Here is a 13,335-nt window from a genome sequence, read left to right as displayed (position 1 = left end):
AAAACTGAAACAATTCTGTTTTTTATTCTTTGGTATTTGAAATACTATTTTAACTGTAAATGCTTTTACATTCTACAATATATAAATAGGCAAACATCAATTATATTTTATAAAAACGTTTGCTCCTGTGTTAAAGATTCATATATGGTAGCAAAACTGGTTACCATCCAGTTTTTAACTTATTTTTTGCATTTGAAGTTACATATAAAATTTGTGTTTTGAAGTATTTTCCTAAAACTCAACATCTTTCTGATGTAAATGGACTAGTTGAAAGGTAACTAGAATAAAATTTGATCTTTAAAAACTCTAGCTTTGGGTAAGAATTGATAATATCAGGCAATTGAAAGTTGAGTCACCCTACACATTACGATATTTATTAATTGTGAATAGCCATGTCTGTTACAAGGTGCTGGATAATAAAAAGAAATTAAGGGACCGGCCTGGTGGTATAGTGGTTAAGTTCATGCACTCTGCTTTGGCGGCCCAAGGTTCACAGGTTTGGATCCTGGGCATGGACCTACACACCGCTTATCAAGCCATGCTGTGTCAGGCATCCCACATATAAAGTAGAGGAAGATGGGCACGGATGTTAGCCCAGGGCCAATCTTCCTCAGCAAAAAGAGGAGGATTTGCAACAGATGTTAGCTCAGGGCTAATCTTCCTCACCAAAATAAGAAAGAAATTAAACATTATTAGCACTCTTTTACCCCACATGTTGTATAGTTTATATGCAAATGTATTCTCAAAGCTCAGAAAAATGGTTATGATTTGAGATAACTGGCAAAATCCTATGTCAGTCCAGTTTCAACCTCCTTTGAAACTGGCTTAAAAATCTTCTCTTAGGATCCTCTCTGATCCCCTCAATGCCTAATTTGACTGCAAACTTATTCGAGGAATTGACTATTCTTTTTCATTGATTCTCCTTAAAATACCTGTGATAGTGCTCTTTATACAATGCCTACTCAGTACAATTTATTATTAGTTTCAGAAACATCTTTATTTAGGAACAAATCAAGGAAACAGATGTGAGGAATGTGGGGGTCACCTAGTTGATGGTGCCTGAGGGATTCCTCATGTGAGTCTTGGCATAGAAAAGTTTAAAGAGTAAAGCAGCATTGGTCAGATCAAAAGAAAGGTGTGGGGTGAACGTAATTCTGAAGGAACGATGATGAAGACATAAAAATAAGAAGTTACTTGAATTGTGTTGGAAGGTATTAAGACATGTCGAAGGGTTGGGAAAAAACATTGTTTAATGTAAGTTCTTTCTAATCTCTAAGGCAAAAAGTAATATGAATTTACATGGTAATTATAAGCCACAAAACAACAATTTACAAGACAAATAAACAAGAGTAAGAAAAATAGAGGTTAAAGGAGAGAGGGAGAGAGCTGGTTGGAGTCAGAAAACATGGCTGAGTCATCCTTGAAGGCTCCCTCAGACTCTGATGGTTCTTAGGTGCTCAGTAAACACTTTGACCCCATGAGCCTGGGGAGGGGCAAAGTGAGAGGTGGTTGGGAGGGGAAACGACACAAGGATACTCTTATGGAGGCAACGACATTGAAAACGGGTGACATTTTGTCAAGGTGTTCACCATAATATGTTAAGGGGATGAAAGGATTTTTCTGGAAAGTATGTTTTCATTTTATGGAAACTCCAACTAGCTCAAGGAAAAATTTAGACATTTTAGCTTTAGAAATAAAGAAAAAAGAGAAATTGTTCTGTCGGTTTTAAGAATGAAAACCAGTTAGCATCTGGAAAACAGTTAAAATTTGAGATGAGAATGTGAAGAAAGAATTAGATGTCACACATTGTTTTTGCTTTTCTCTGGGGTAGTAAGGCTTGCAGGGGGAGTGAAGTTCCATCTTTGCTCTGTTGAGTTTGAGAGGGTGTAAGATTCATTTGTGCTGGGCAACACTGTTGACCTGTGGAGAAAGACAGATGGTTCAAACAGCTGATCTAAAGGGATAACTGAGCCCATAAAAGTTCTTAGCTTATAAAGGGTGCTTATCCTTTGTTGAACTTTATCAGACATCTGTTGACCTACTATGTGCAAGGTATTTGTGGTAGTTATTGAAGGAAATACAACGCACTATAAGGTTTCAACTTTTCCATATGCGTGAAATGATTTGCAAGATGTAATGTGATTCTGCCAAAGTATTCAGTGTATGTTGTATTATAGAACCTAAAAAACGGGAACGTTGTTGAGAAATTGTAATTAAGGACAGCTTCTTAGGAGAGGTGGACTAGATCAAGTCCTCAAAGGGATCACTTTTGGGCAGGTGGAGGGAAGAAGAATGAGGATTTCAGGTGGGGGAAGAGAGGAAAGGCACAGAAGTAGAAAGGAACATTTGGGCATGGGGGTTGGGGAGGCCGTGACAGGCGCAGTCTTCCCGTGACTGAGAGGCAGCTCAGTTTCCTCCTCCAGGAGCCCAGCCCTGCTCCCCACCTCCTGGCCTCCTCCACATGCAGACCCCACGCCTGAGCCAGGGCCCATCTTATCTGGATCGCTGCCTAGTCTCCTGACAGGTCCCTTTACTTCCAGTCTTAATTTCTCCTAATCTTTCCTCCACAATGCCTCAGAGTTATCTTCTAGAATCCAAGTTTACTTACATCTGATATCTGCTCAGACTCCTTCAATGACTGCTCAGAGCATCTGAGAGAACATTCAGACTCCTGAGCTGGACACGCTGGGGGCTGTCCCCTGCTGTCCTCATCTTTAGCCCCATCACCCACTATTTCCTACATGTTCACTTTGTTCCAGCCTTAAAAACACCCTCGTTTTCTGAAAGCTTTAGCATCCTTCCTATCTGTCTTTTTATGTGTGTTTCTTCTGCACTCCTACCCCTCTTTTTAATTGACTTATTCCTATTGCTTAATCTAAAATCATGTCAAACTTTCTTGGACACTTTTCCTGAGAGGTCTCCATTTAGACACCTCTTTAGATGTTGCCCCTCTGGAACCCTGTACTTATCTCCTTTCCCATAACTGTTGTTTTATGCATGTCTCATAGACAGTGAGCCTCTTAAAGCTGAGACTATCCTTATTCTGTTTGTCCCTCCAGATCTAACACAGTACCTGCCACCTTTGGGGCACTCAGAAAATGTTTGATGAATGAATAAGTATGTGGGAGACCACACTGACTGGAACAGAGGGGGCTTATTGGGGAGTGGTAGAAAATTCGCTCATATTCTTACCATAGTGTTTGAGGCTGTGGGCTTTGGACCAGTTTACCTGGGCACCAATCCCAGTTATTCCACTTTTAACTGGGAACCTATGCAAAGTATTTACTCTCTGAGCCTTAGTTTCCTCATCTGTATAATGGGGTGATGATAACTCTCGTCTCATAGGGTTTTGTGAGATTTAAATGCATTTATTTACATAAAGTGCTTAGAAGAGCTCCTGGCATGTGGTTGGCACTAAAAGGTTAGCTGTTAGGTTGTCATTATTGCTGTTATATCTGAGCCATACTCTGGTTTCGAAAAGTTGCTTTCCTAATGTAGTTGATCCTCATTATCTGTGGATTCTGTATTTGCACACTTGCCCACTAGCAAAAATGCACTGGAAGCCCCCAAATCAACACTCACAGGGCTTTCATATCCCATGTGTAGATGTGCATAAAGTGGTGAGAAATTTGAGTCACTCGACATGCAGCTTCCCAGCTGAGGCGGGACAAGGCCGTACTCTGCCTTCTGGTTTCAGCTCAGACTGTAAACAAGTGTCCTTCTTGCAGTCTGTCTGGTGCCTCATTTCTTCACCTTTTGTGCTTTTTGTTGGTGCCTTTGCTGTTTAAAATGTGCACCACGTGTGGTGCTGCTGCGCTGCCTGGTGTTCCTCAGTGCAAGAGGTTGTGACGTGCCCTGCAGAGGAAATACATGTGTTAGATATTAAATACATATATATCACTTATGTGTTTAATATATTTATACATATTAAATAAGGTGACTTTAAATGGAAACACACAGAAAACTAGGTTATGTATTGATCAGTTGAAAAAAATGTGACGGAAGGCTTGCAGGAAGCTAACTGTGTATTCCCCCTAGGAGCAGTGGATCAGAAGTCACTGATTCAGTGTTTGGTGTGACTTTATAGAATGACTACATAGTGACAACTGTGAATGACGAGAGCTGACTGTATCTTGTGTAATCCTCACATACCCTTTTGCCGTAGGCAGGGTAGGGAACAGGGTGCCCACATTTTGCAGGCTATTCAAGACCTTAGGAGCCAAGGAGAGAATTTAAAATGTCTTATGCTCAGCGTAAGAGCCATGAGTTTTTGAGCAAGGAAGCTCTGTGATGAACTGATGTTTAAGGAACAACTATCTGGCAAGAGAATCTAGTATTGAGAGGAAGAGGGAGAACAGAGCTAGAAAGGAGGACCAGGTATTAAACTCGCGAAGTAGTCCCATTGTTAGGTGAGGAGATTCGGAGCTAAGGTGCTGATGTGATAAAGGAAAAGTAGCAGCCAAAGGTTGGAATAATGGATTTGGTAACCACATCTGGGGTATAAATTAGGCTGTGGTTCTCAAAGTGTGGTCCCTGGACCAGCAGTATCAGCATCAGCTGGGAACTGGGTAGAAATGCAGATTCTCAGGCCCTGCTCCGGACCTGCTGAACTGGAAACTCTGGGGTGGGACCCGGCAATCTGGGTTCAGCAAGGCCTCCAGGTGCCTCCAAGAGCCAGTGAATTAGAAAAATGATTCCCATACATCACCATACCCAGGTAAACGGCAAAGCAGGGAGGTGGTATTTATTTGGAAGGTAAGATGCCTTTTAAATTTAAGGAAAAAGTAGTTCAGCATCTGTTTCATTGTAAAGATTCCAGAGATGCCATTTTAGCTCTCTGTGTGAAGCTTTTTTTTTTTTTTTTCCATAATATGGTCTACTTCAAAGAGCCCTTGGTAAGTTATTTACCCCTTACCATATGTTCTGAGGGGCCCTTCTTTCTTGAAATTCCCTTTCATACTTGAAATTGTACTTTATTTTTGTGTATAATCTTCTCTGTTTAAAATCTGGATTTCTCCTCCTGTAGGATCATATATGGTACTCGCAGCCTTATTGTAAATCTGGAATGCCATTGGTTTGTTCCAAAAGCTTAGAATGTTTTAGAATTTAGAACCTGACAAGTAGAGAATTTATGTGCTTCTGTGTAGGGCTCATAGTGTAAAGATGTCTAGAGGTATCCTAACTTGCCAGTTCACGTGGCCTCAGATTTAGTAAAACTTGAAAATCTGAATATGGTAGAAAATGAATCACATATTTCATATTAACATTTACAGAATAAATGATCACAGTGTTAACTCACCAATAAGCAGTTTTTATATTCTAGGCTCTGAAAGTATCTTGCTTACATAATAAACATGATAAAGTTTCAAAGACGAGCAAATTAACTTTTCAGCAAAAGCTTTACTTGAGTGTATCTTGGCTTCCTTTTTGACAGTTTTAGCCTTAATGTTATAGTAATGTTTTCTTTTTCTGGGAATCAGATAATCTTGTATTTGGAAAAATATTTTTGGTGAACATTTTATTTTTTAATGGCCACTTGTATTTGGTGATATGCAAGTGTTCAAACAATTTATAAGCACTAACCATCACCACCCACATATAAAATTATACAGGAATGGAAGAATTTTGGCCGACTTATTGTATATAATTGTTCAGCCAAAGTGGATGGCAGACTCTACCACTTATAATGATTTAGGGTTTTGAAACAATATTTTTAAAAACAATCTCAAAATTGGTAATATATAAAATATATTACTGTGTTGACTGACCAAAATAGATTTATCTTTCCTCCATTTTTAAGGATGCACCCATTTTATAGATTCTGTACAAAATAGCAAAGATCACTTTTTTCCTTTTCAAAATGTATTTATTTTAATTTTTAATAGTGAGGACGATTAGCGTTGGGTAAACTGCTGCACAATTACTGGAAATGCTGAGAGTCTTGTTGAAAAGTGCAGAAGTCTAAAGATAATGAAAAGCACGTTTCTCCAATGTGAAGATCTGATAGGCCTCTGTCAAGCTGTACCCTGAAGATATGGAGGATTCTGTACCAGCACAAGACACAAGGGAACAGGCTGCCAACTTGAGGGCTTTCCGTGGACCACAGAGTGCCTGGCAGGCTCTTGAGGATTAAATCTGGGCTTTGTCCATGGGTGGGCCCTGAGAGGAGGATGTTTGCTTAAATGGGCAGAGAAGAGACAACATTTTTTTCTTGATGATAACTAATATTTACCATGTAAATTTCTTTATAAATCTCTGAAAAAAAGTAAAAAAATATAACCCATATAGAAATCAACTCTTACTGCTGACAAACGATGCTACCTTCTCTAGAGAGCTCTACAGAAAATCTCAGCTGACTGTGAATTGGTCCTCTCTGAGAGCCAGCCAGCCCTTGACCGATAGCCCTGGAGAAGGAAGGCCAGATAAGAGTCTTTGAAAATGCTTAGCTGAATTCAGAACCAAAAATCCTATCTCCATCTGGCTTCTCTGTGAGAATGGATGGCCGGCATGATTTCACAGGCTGGGCAGTTGAGGTTCGAGATGAGCTCTGTTTCCCTGGGATGGAAAAGGAGGATTGTCACATTGATTCAGGACTAGGATTTTCAGGTAAAGAGAAGGTCATAGGGAGGAATAAAGGTTTCAGCAAACTGGCTTTTTGTTCTCTCTACAGTGGGACTAATGTAAGAAGGAAATAGTCTCTCACTCTGACTTCTCTTCCCTGTTCTCTATCTGTAATATCACTGCAAAAATTCTCTCGCTAGAAATTTCAGTCTTTTCTTTGCAGTCTGTTTATCATCATCTTCACGAATTCTTTGACTTCACCACCTTCTTGGCACCACAAGGCCAGCCACTGCCATATTATTATAGCCTCAGTTTTGGAATTTCATCCTCTGATCTCGATTTCCTCTGCCATTTCTTAGTTCTAGTTCTTATTGTAGCTTATGCTTGAAAACATGTGAAGCTTATGGAGTATATCAGTTCCTTATTTTCTCAACTTTTTATTGTCTAAGTGCCCTCAATTATCACTTTGTTTAAAAAATAAGTAAAACACAGAACAATGTACTCTAGTAAATTAACCGCTTATAAAATTAGGTTCAACTCCAAATCCCTCCCCACTTAACAGAGGCCATCTGTTCTAATCCACCATGCTTTAGTTTGGGCAGGGTCCATTTATCAATGATTTTTGGATGTTTTAAACCACATGATACATTACAGTGTAAGGTGAAATTGTTAATCTTGCAGAAGTTGTAGGATTTCCTGAAGGTCAGGGAAGGTGATGGGCGGAGACCTGAATCATATGAAAAGTAATCGATTAATGAGCACCCAACAGAGTTAGTTAATTTGGTAAGGATGATATGACATATATGTTAAAACGATGAATTTGCATATCAGAGGATTGTCAGAGGCCACTGGGAAAATAGATGAACTCAAATACTACAAAAAATGGCCATCTTTTTGTAAAAGATGTCACATATCACGGCATCATATGCTTCAGAAAATCTGCACTGAAACAAATTAACACTTGAGTCACTTTAATTCTAACAGTTTGTTCATGCTTACCATTATGATAAAAACACTTCTTAGAAATAAGGTGATGTAGTTTAATTTTTAATATCTTTTCTTTTTTAGGAAAAAAGAATCTTTTTTTCCACAATGTTTTTTTTTAACTTTTATTTGCATTTATTTTATGCTGAATTTGTTCCTGGGCCATAAGTTTTTGTTTCTTCATTTTCTTCTGGGATATCTTTTTTTCTTTTTCTGTGCCATCTCCTCTTCTGGTTTAGAAACAATCTGTTCTTTTTCAATAAGGACATCTCAGTGTGGCAAGAGGAGCTGATGTATGGGTTAAGGCGACCATGTGCGCTGTAAGTCTGGTGGTGCGTCTTGGGGTTTTGTTTACCTGGGTGTGCTCCATCTCCATCTAAACCCTTAAGTTCAGCACCCCTCTCTGCATTTTTAAGCACGTGCACTAAAAATTCAGCACTCTTTTTGGGCCACCGATGCTGTGTCCAGCCCCACTGTTTGGTGGGGCACGCCTACCAACTCTGCCATTGTACCAATGGAATGGCACACATTGCTTTTGTAAGTTGACATCTTTCAGATACTTGGTGGCTTTTCCCATATGCATACCTTCGATGGCCTGGGCAGTTTCAGGAGTGTTCTTAAAGTGAACATGAAGATTTGAACATCTTGATTTGTATGATTTTGTGGGGTTTTCTGGGTCAAGTGAATAGGAAACCATTTTCAGAGATCACCTCAGGCTGCTTACAGGAAGAGATTTTGCCCCCACAGTTTATTCTGAAATATCAGTACATGGTTGTATCAGTCAGGCTTGGTTGAAGGAAGTGGAAACCATGCTAGATATGTTGAATAGAAGGGTTTACTATGTATAAAATTAGTTTTTTCACGGAAAGCTTAGAAAGTTTGAAAGATCTACTTCTTGGCTAAAACTATTCAAAGGAATCACATACATCTGGTATACCAGGGAAGCGAAAACCTTTGAGGCCACCATTGGAAACTGGAGAGTGGACAATGGGATGTTGTTCCAGGGCAACCTTGAGTTAGCAGATCTGGATCGCTAACAGACCAGTCAAGGCACACAGGAGTGTGGCCCCTACCGCATTCCACTTTCTAAATCTCTGTGCCACTGCATCTCGTTGGATGAACCTAACTGCAAGGGAGTCTGTAAATGTCGTTTTTCTTCCCACGTCTATACATAGAAGGACCTGGAGGTTGGGAAAGCCAATCCAAAGTAACTGCCAAATTTGATTCTCATTTAAAAAGTCTTTTTCTGCTACTAGTTATCGTGTGTAATGGGATACTGATTTACCTTTTTCCTACTGTCTGCATAAATAATTAGAAAGGATAAAAATCCCAGGAATCTTCCCAGTCATTGGTACGATGACTTCTGTGGTCATTGGCTTTGGGTGCTGTGTTGGACTAGTTGGCTTGTCAAAGTGGAGGCCATAAATCCATCCATTGGAGAAAGAGGTGTAGTAATTGCTATTGTGCTAGGCTGTTCTGATTTAGGATCAATTTCTCCTCTTCCTCCTCCTCCTTCATGTCCTGTATTCTTTATGCTGCTTTCATTATATTCAAATCTATGATGAAAAAGAGCTGGCCTGGGCAATAACATTTCAGAATCGAGTTTTGGAAAACTCTTCCAGAATTTTCTTCTTGCATGCCTTTCATCAACTAATATTTTCATATGATCATTATATAAATGGGAAAATGAGAGCCCTGTTTACATACCAGGATGACTCAAAAAATACTTATTAATGCTTAAAGGTCACTTTTAAGGTTATGCTGGAAAATTGAAAATAATCTATACATTTTACTAATCCAGGGTAGGGAAGACATGCTGAACAGTTGTACTTTTTGTTGGGATGAATTTGGGTGCTAGTTTCTTGGCTTCTGGTTCCTTCTTGCATCATAATTGGAAGGTGGATTAAGCACAGTGGTCAAACAGGATATTAGAAATTGTTTATTATAGTTATTTCTTTTACCGTTGACTATATGGAAACTATATGGCATGATTTCTCAAAGCATATTTTAGCCTTTTGCGTAGACATTGGCAAAAAATAGTGACAAAGTATTAAATATATATATGAATACCTATATTTACATATAAATAAAAAGTGTCTCTCAAAATTTTGCATAACTATTTAAAGTGTGTTACACTCCCTTACTAGTTGGAAAGTAAATTAGTTTCCTTCCACAGTAAGGGCTACTTGGTATTTTTTGATTACAGCGAAATAAAGTACTTGGTGTAAGGGCTGTGGCTCTGAAGTTACAAGTTCTGTTCCTCTCTCAACAAATATCCTGATTGATCTTCAGCAAGTTAAATGTTGTGGCTAAAGATAGAGTTTTTAGGGAAGAAGCAAAAGGAGTTAGGATTAAGACTATTGAAAGTCTATACCTTCTCTACCCTCATGAAAAAAACTAGCTGTGTAGATTTTTAACAAATATCCCAATAGCACCAAAAATGTGTCATTTGTAGTGAATACCCATTTCTGTCTTGTCCATCTGGAGTTTCTCCACTCCCAGTGGTTTACGTATTTGTTTTGGGGTTTAATAAAGAGTAAAGAAAAAGTTTACTTTTTATTTTGTGGACACTTTTCTTTTTCCTTTTTTTAAATTGAGGTAACATTGGTTTATAACATTATATAGTTTTCAGGTGTACATCATTATAATTCAACTTCTGTATACAGTACATTGTGTTCACCCCCAAAAGTCTAGTTTCCATCTGTCACCATACAATTGACCCCTTTACCTATTTCATCCTCCCCCTTCCCCTCTTGTAACCACCAATCTGGTCTCTGTATCTATGTGTTTGTTGGTTGTTGTTGTTTTTTATCTTTCACATATGAGTGAAATCATATGGTATTTGTCTTTCTCCGTCTGCCTTAGTTTACTTAGCATAATTCCCTCCAGGTCCATCCATGTTGTCACAAATGGCAAGATTTTGTCTTTTTTTTTTATGGCTGAGTAGTATTCCATTGTATATGTATATATACCACATCTTCCTTATCCATTCCTGTGTCATCGGGCACTTAGGTTGTTTCCATGTCTTGGTTATTGTATATAATGCTGCAGTGAACATAGGGGTGCATATATCTTTTTGAAATAGTATTTTCGTCATCTTTGGATAAGTACTCAGAAGTGGAATAGCTGGATCATATGGTAGTTCTATTTTTAATTTTTTGAGGAATCTCCGTATTGTTTTCCATAGTGGCTGTGCCAATTTACATTCCCACCGGCAGTGTATGAGGGTTCTCTTTTCTCCACACCCTCTCCAACACTTGTTATTTCTTGAGTTTTTAATAATAGCCACTCTGACAGATGTGAGGTGGTATCTCATAGTGGTTTTGATTTGCATTTCCCTAATATTTAGTGATGTTGAACATCTTTTCATGTGCCTGTTTGCCATCTGTATATCTTCTTTGGAAAAAGACCTGTTCAGATCTGCCCATTTTTTAATCAGATTGTTTGTTTTTTTGTTTTTGAGTTGTTTGAGTTCTTTATATATTTTGGATTTTAACCCCTTATCAGACTTATGATTTGCAAATGTCTTCTCCCTGTCAAGAGGTTGTCTTTTCATTTTGTTGATGATTTTGTTTGCTGTGCAGAAGCTTTTTATTTTGATGTGGGTCCATTTGTTTATTTTTTCTGTTGTTACCCTTGCTCAAGGAGACATACTCAAAAAGATACTGCTGAGACCAGTGTCAAAGAGTGTACTGCCTGTGTTTTCTTCTAGGAATTTTATGGTTTCAGATCTTGCATTTAAGTCTTTAATCCATTCTGAGTTAATTTTTGTGTGTGGTTTAAGATAGTGGTCTAGTTTCATGTTTTTGCATTTCACTGTCTAGTTTTTCCAACCTCAATTATTGAAGAGACTTTCCTTTCTCTATTGTATGTTCTTGGCTCATTTGTCAAAAGTTAGCTGTCCATATATATGTGGATTTATTTCTGGGCTCTCAATTCTGTTCCATTGATCTGTGTGTCTCTTTCTGTACTACCATGCTGTTTTGATTACTATGGCTTAGTTGTATACTTTGAAGTCAGGGAGTGTGATGCCTCCAGCTTTGTTCTTTTTTCTCAGGATTGCTTTGGCTATTCAGGATCTTTTCTTGTTCCATATACATTTTAGGATTCTTGGTTCTACTTCCATGGAAAATGTTTTTGGGATTGTCATAGGGGTTGCATTGAATCTGTAGATTGCTTTAGGTAATATGGACATTTTAACTACATTAATTCTTCCAATCAATGAGCATGGAATATCTTTTCATTTCTTTGTGTCTTCTTCAGTTTCTTTCATCAGTGTTTTATAGTTTTCAGAGTACAGGTCTTTCACCTCCTTGGTTAAACTTATCCCTAGGTATTTTATTCTTTTTGTTGCAATTATAAATGGGGTTGTTTTCTTGATTTCTCTTTCTGCTAGTTTGTTGTTAGTGTATAGAAAGGCAAGTGATTTTCATATATTGATTTTGTACCCTACAACTTTACTGTATTTGTTTATTATTTTGAATAGTTTTTTGGTGGATTCTTTAGGGTTTTCTATATATAAAATCATGTCATCTGCAAAAAGTGACAGTTTTACTTCTTCCTTTCCAATTTATATGCCTTTTATTTCTTTTTCTTGCCTGATTACTCTGGCTAGGACTTCCAATACTATGTTGAATAAGATTGGTGAGAACAAACATCCATGTCTTGTTCCTGTTCTTAGAGGGATAGCTTTCAGTTTTTCACTCTTGAGTATGATATTAGCTCTGGGTTTGTCATATATGGCCTTTGTTATGTCGAGGTACTTTCCTTCTATACCCATTTTATTGAGAGTTTTTATCATAAATGGATGTTGAATCTTGTCAAGTGCTTTCTCTGCATCTGTTGAGATGATCATATGATTTTTATTCTTCATTTTGTTTTTGTAGGGTATCATGTTGATTGATTTGCAGATGTCAAACCATCCTTGCATTCCTGGACTAAATCCCACTTGATCGTGGTGTGTGATCCTTTTAATATATTGTTGTATTCGGTGTGCTAATATTTTTTTGAGGATTTTTTCATCTATGTTCATCAGTGATATTGGCCTGTAATTTTCTTTTTTTGTGTTGTCCTTTTCTGATTTTGGTATCAAGGTAATGTTGGCATCAGAAAATGAGTTAGGAAGCATCCCCTCCTCTTCAATATTTTGGAAGAGTTTGAAAAGGAAAGGTATTAAATCTTCTTTGAATGTTTGGTAGAATTCACCAGAGAATCCTTCTCGTCCTGGACTTTAGCTTTTTGGGAGGTTTTTGATTACTGTTTCAATCTTGTGGAGACTTTTCTTGGGTCCAGGGTTTAACTTTGGGCAAACAGGATAAAAGTTTAGTTTTATACTAAATATCATCTTTATATTACCTCTTAATTATTCTTTCATAATACTTAAAGAGCAGATCTAGAGTGTCAGCCTCAGGTGCCCATGTGGGGCAGATAACGAATGTGTGTGCCTGTGGACTATGGCTCTTCATGGTGGCCTCTATTGGGATCATCTTTGAAAGGCCCTGGGACTCTCTGGAGGAAGAACTCTCTCACTCTCTCTTTACCTTTCTTTCTAGCCTCAAGTGAGCCAATCCAAGTCTGCGTGAGCATCTGTCTGACATTGCAGCCTCACACAACTGGAGTTTGTCCTCCCTTCTCCTTGACCTTCTATTCCTTCTTTTCTTTACCCATTCCTTCTTCTTCTCTTTTCTTTTTACTCATCTATTATTCATATTTAATTTACCCACAGCACTTTCTCCTGTTTTCCACCCAAACCATTTTTTCCTTAAAGGATTCCTGGTCGATTGTGTGCCT

General features: G+C 38.2%; 1 protein-coding gene across 2 annotated transcripts in view; it reads left to right on the top strand.

The window, feature by feature from the left end:
- Window positions 1-13,335, top strand: part of FMN2 (formin 2) — a 340,819-nt gene that overhangs the window by 93,622 nt on the left and 233,862 nt on the right. The window lies entirely within an intron of this gene.

This window comes from Diceros bicornis, chromosome 38 (genome assembly GCF_020826845.1).
Source record: "Diceros bicornis minor isolate mBicDic1 chromosome 38, mDicBic1.mat.cur, whole genome shotgun sequence".
Lineage (NCBI taxonomy): Eukaryota > Metazoa > Chordata > Mammalia > Perissodactyla > Rhinocerotidae > Diceros > Diceros bicornis.
Note: the sequence above shows the minus strand (reverse complement) of the source record. Positions and strands in the feature narration are given on the sequence as shown.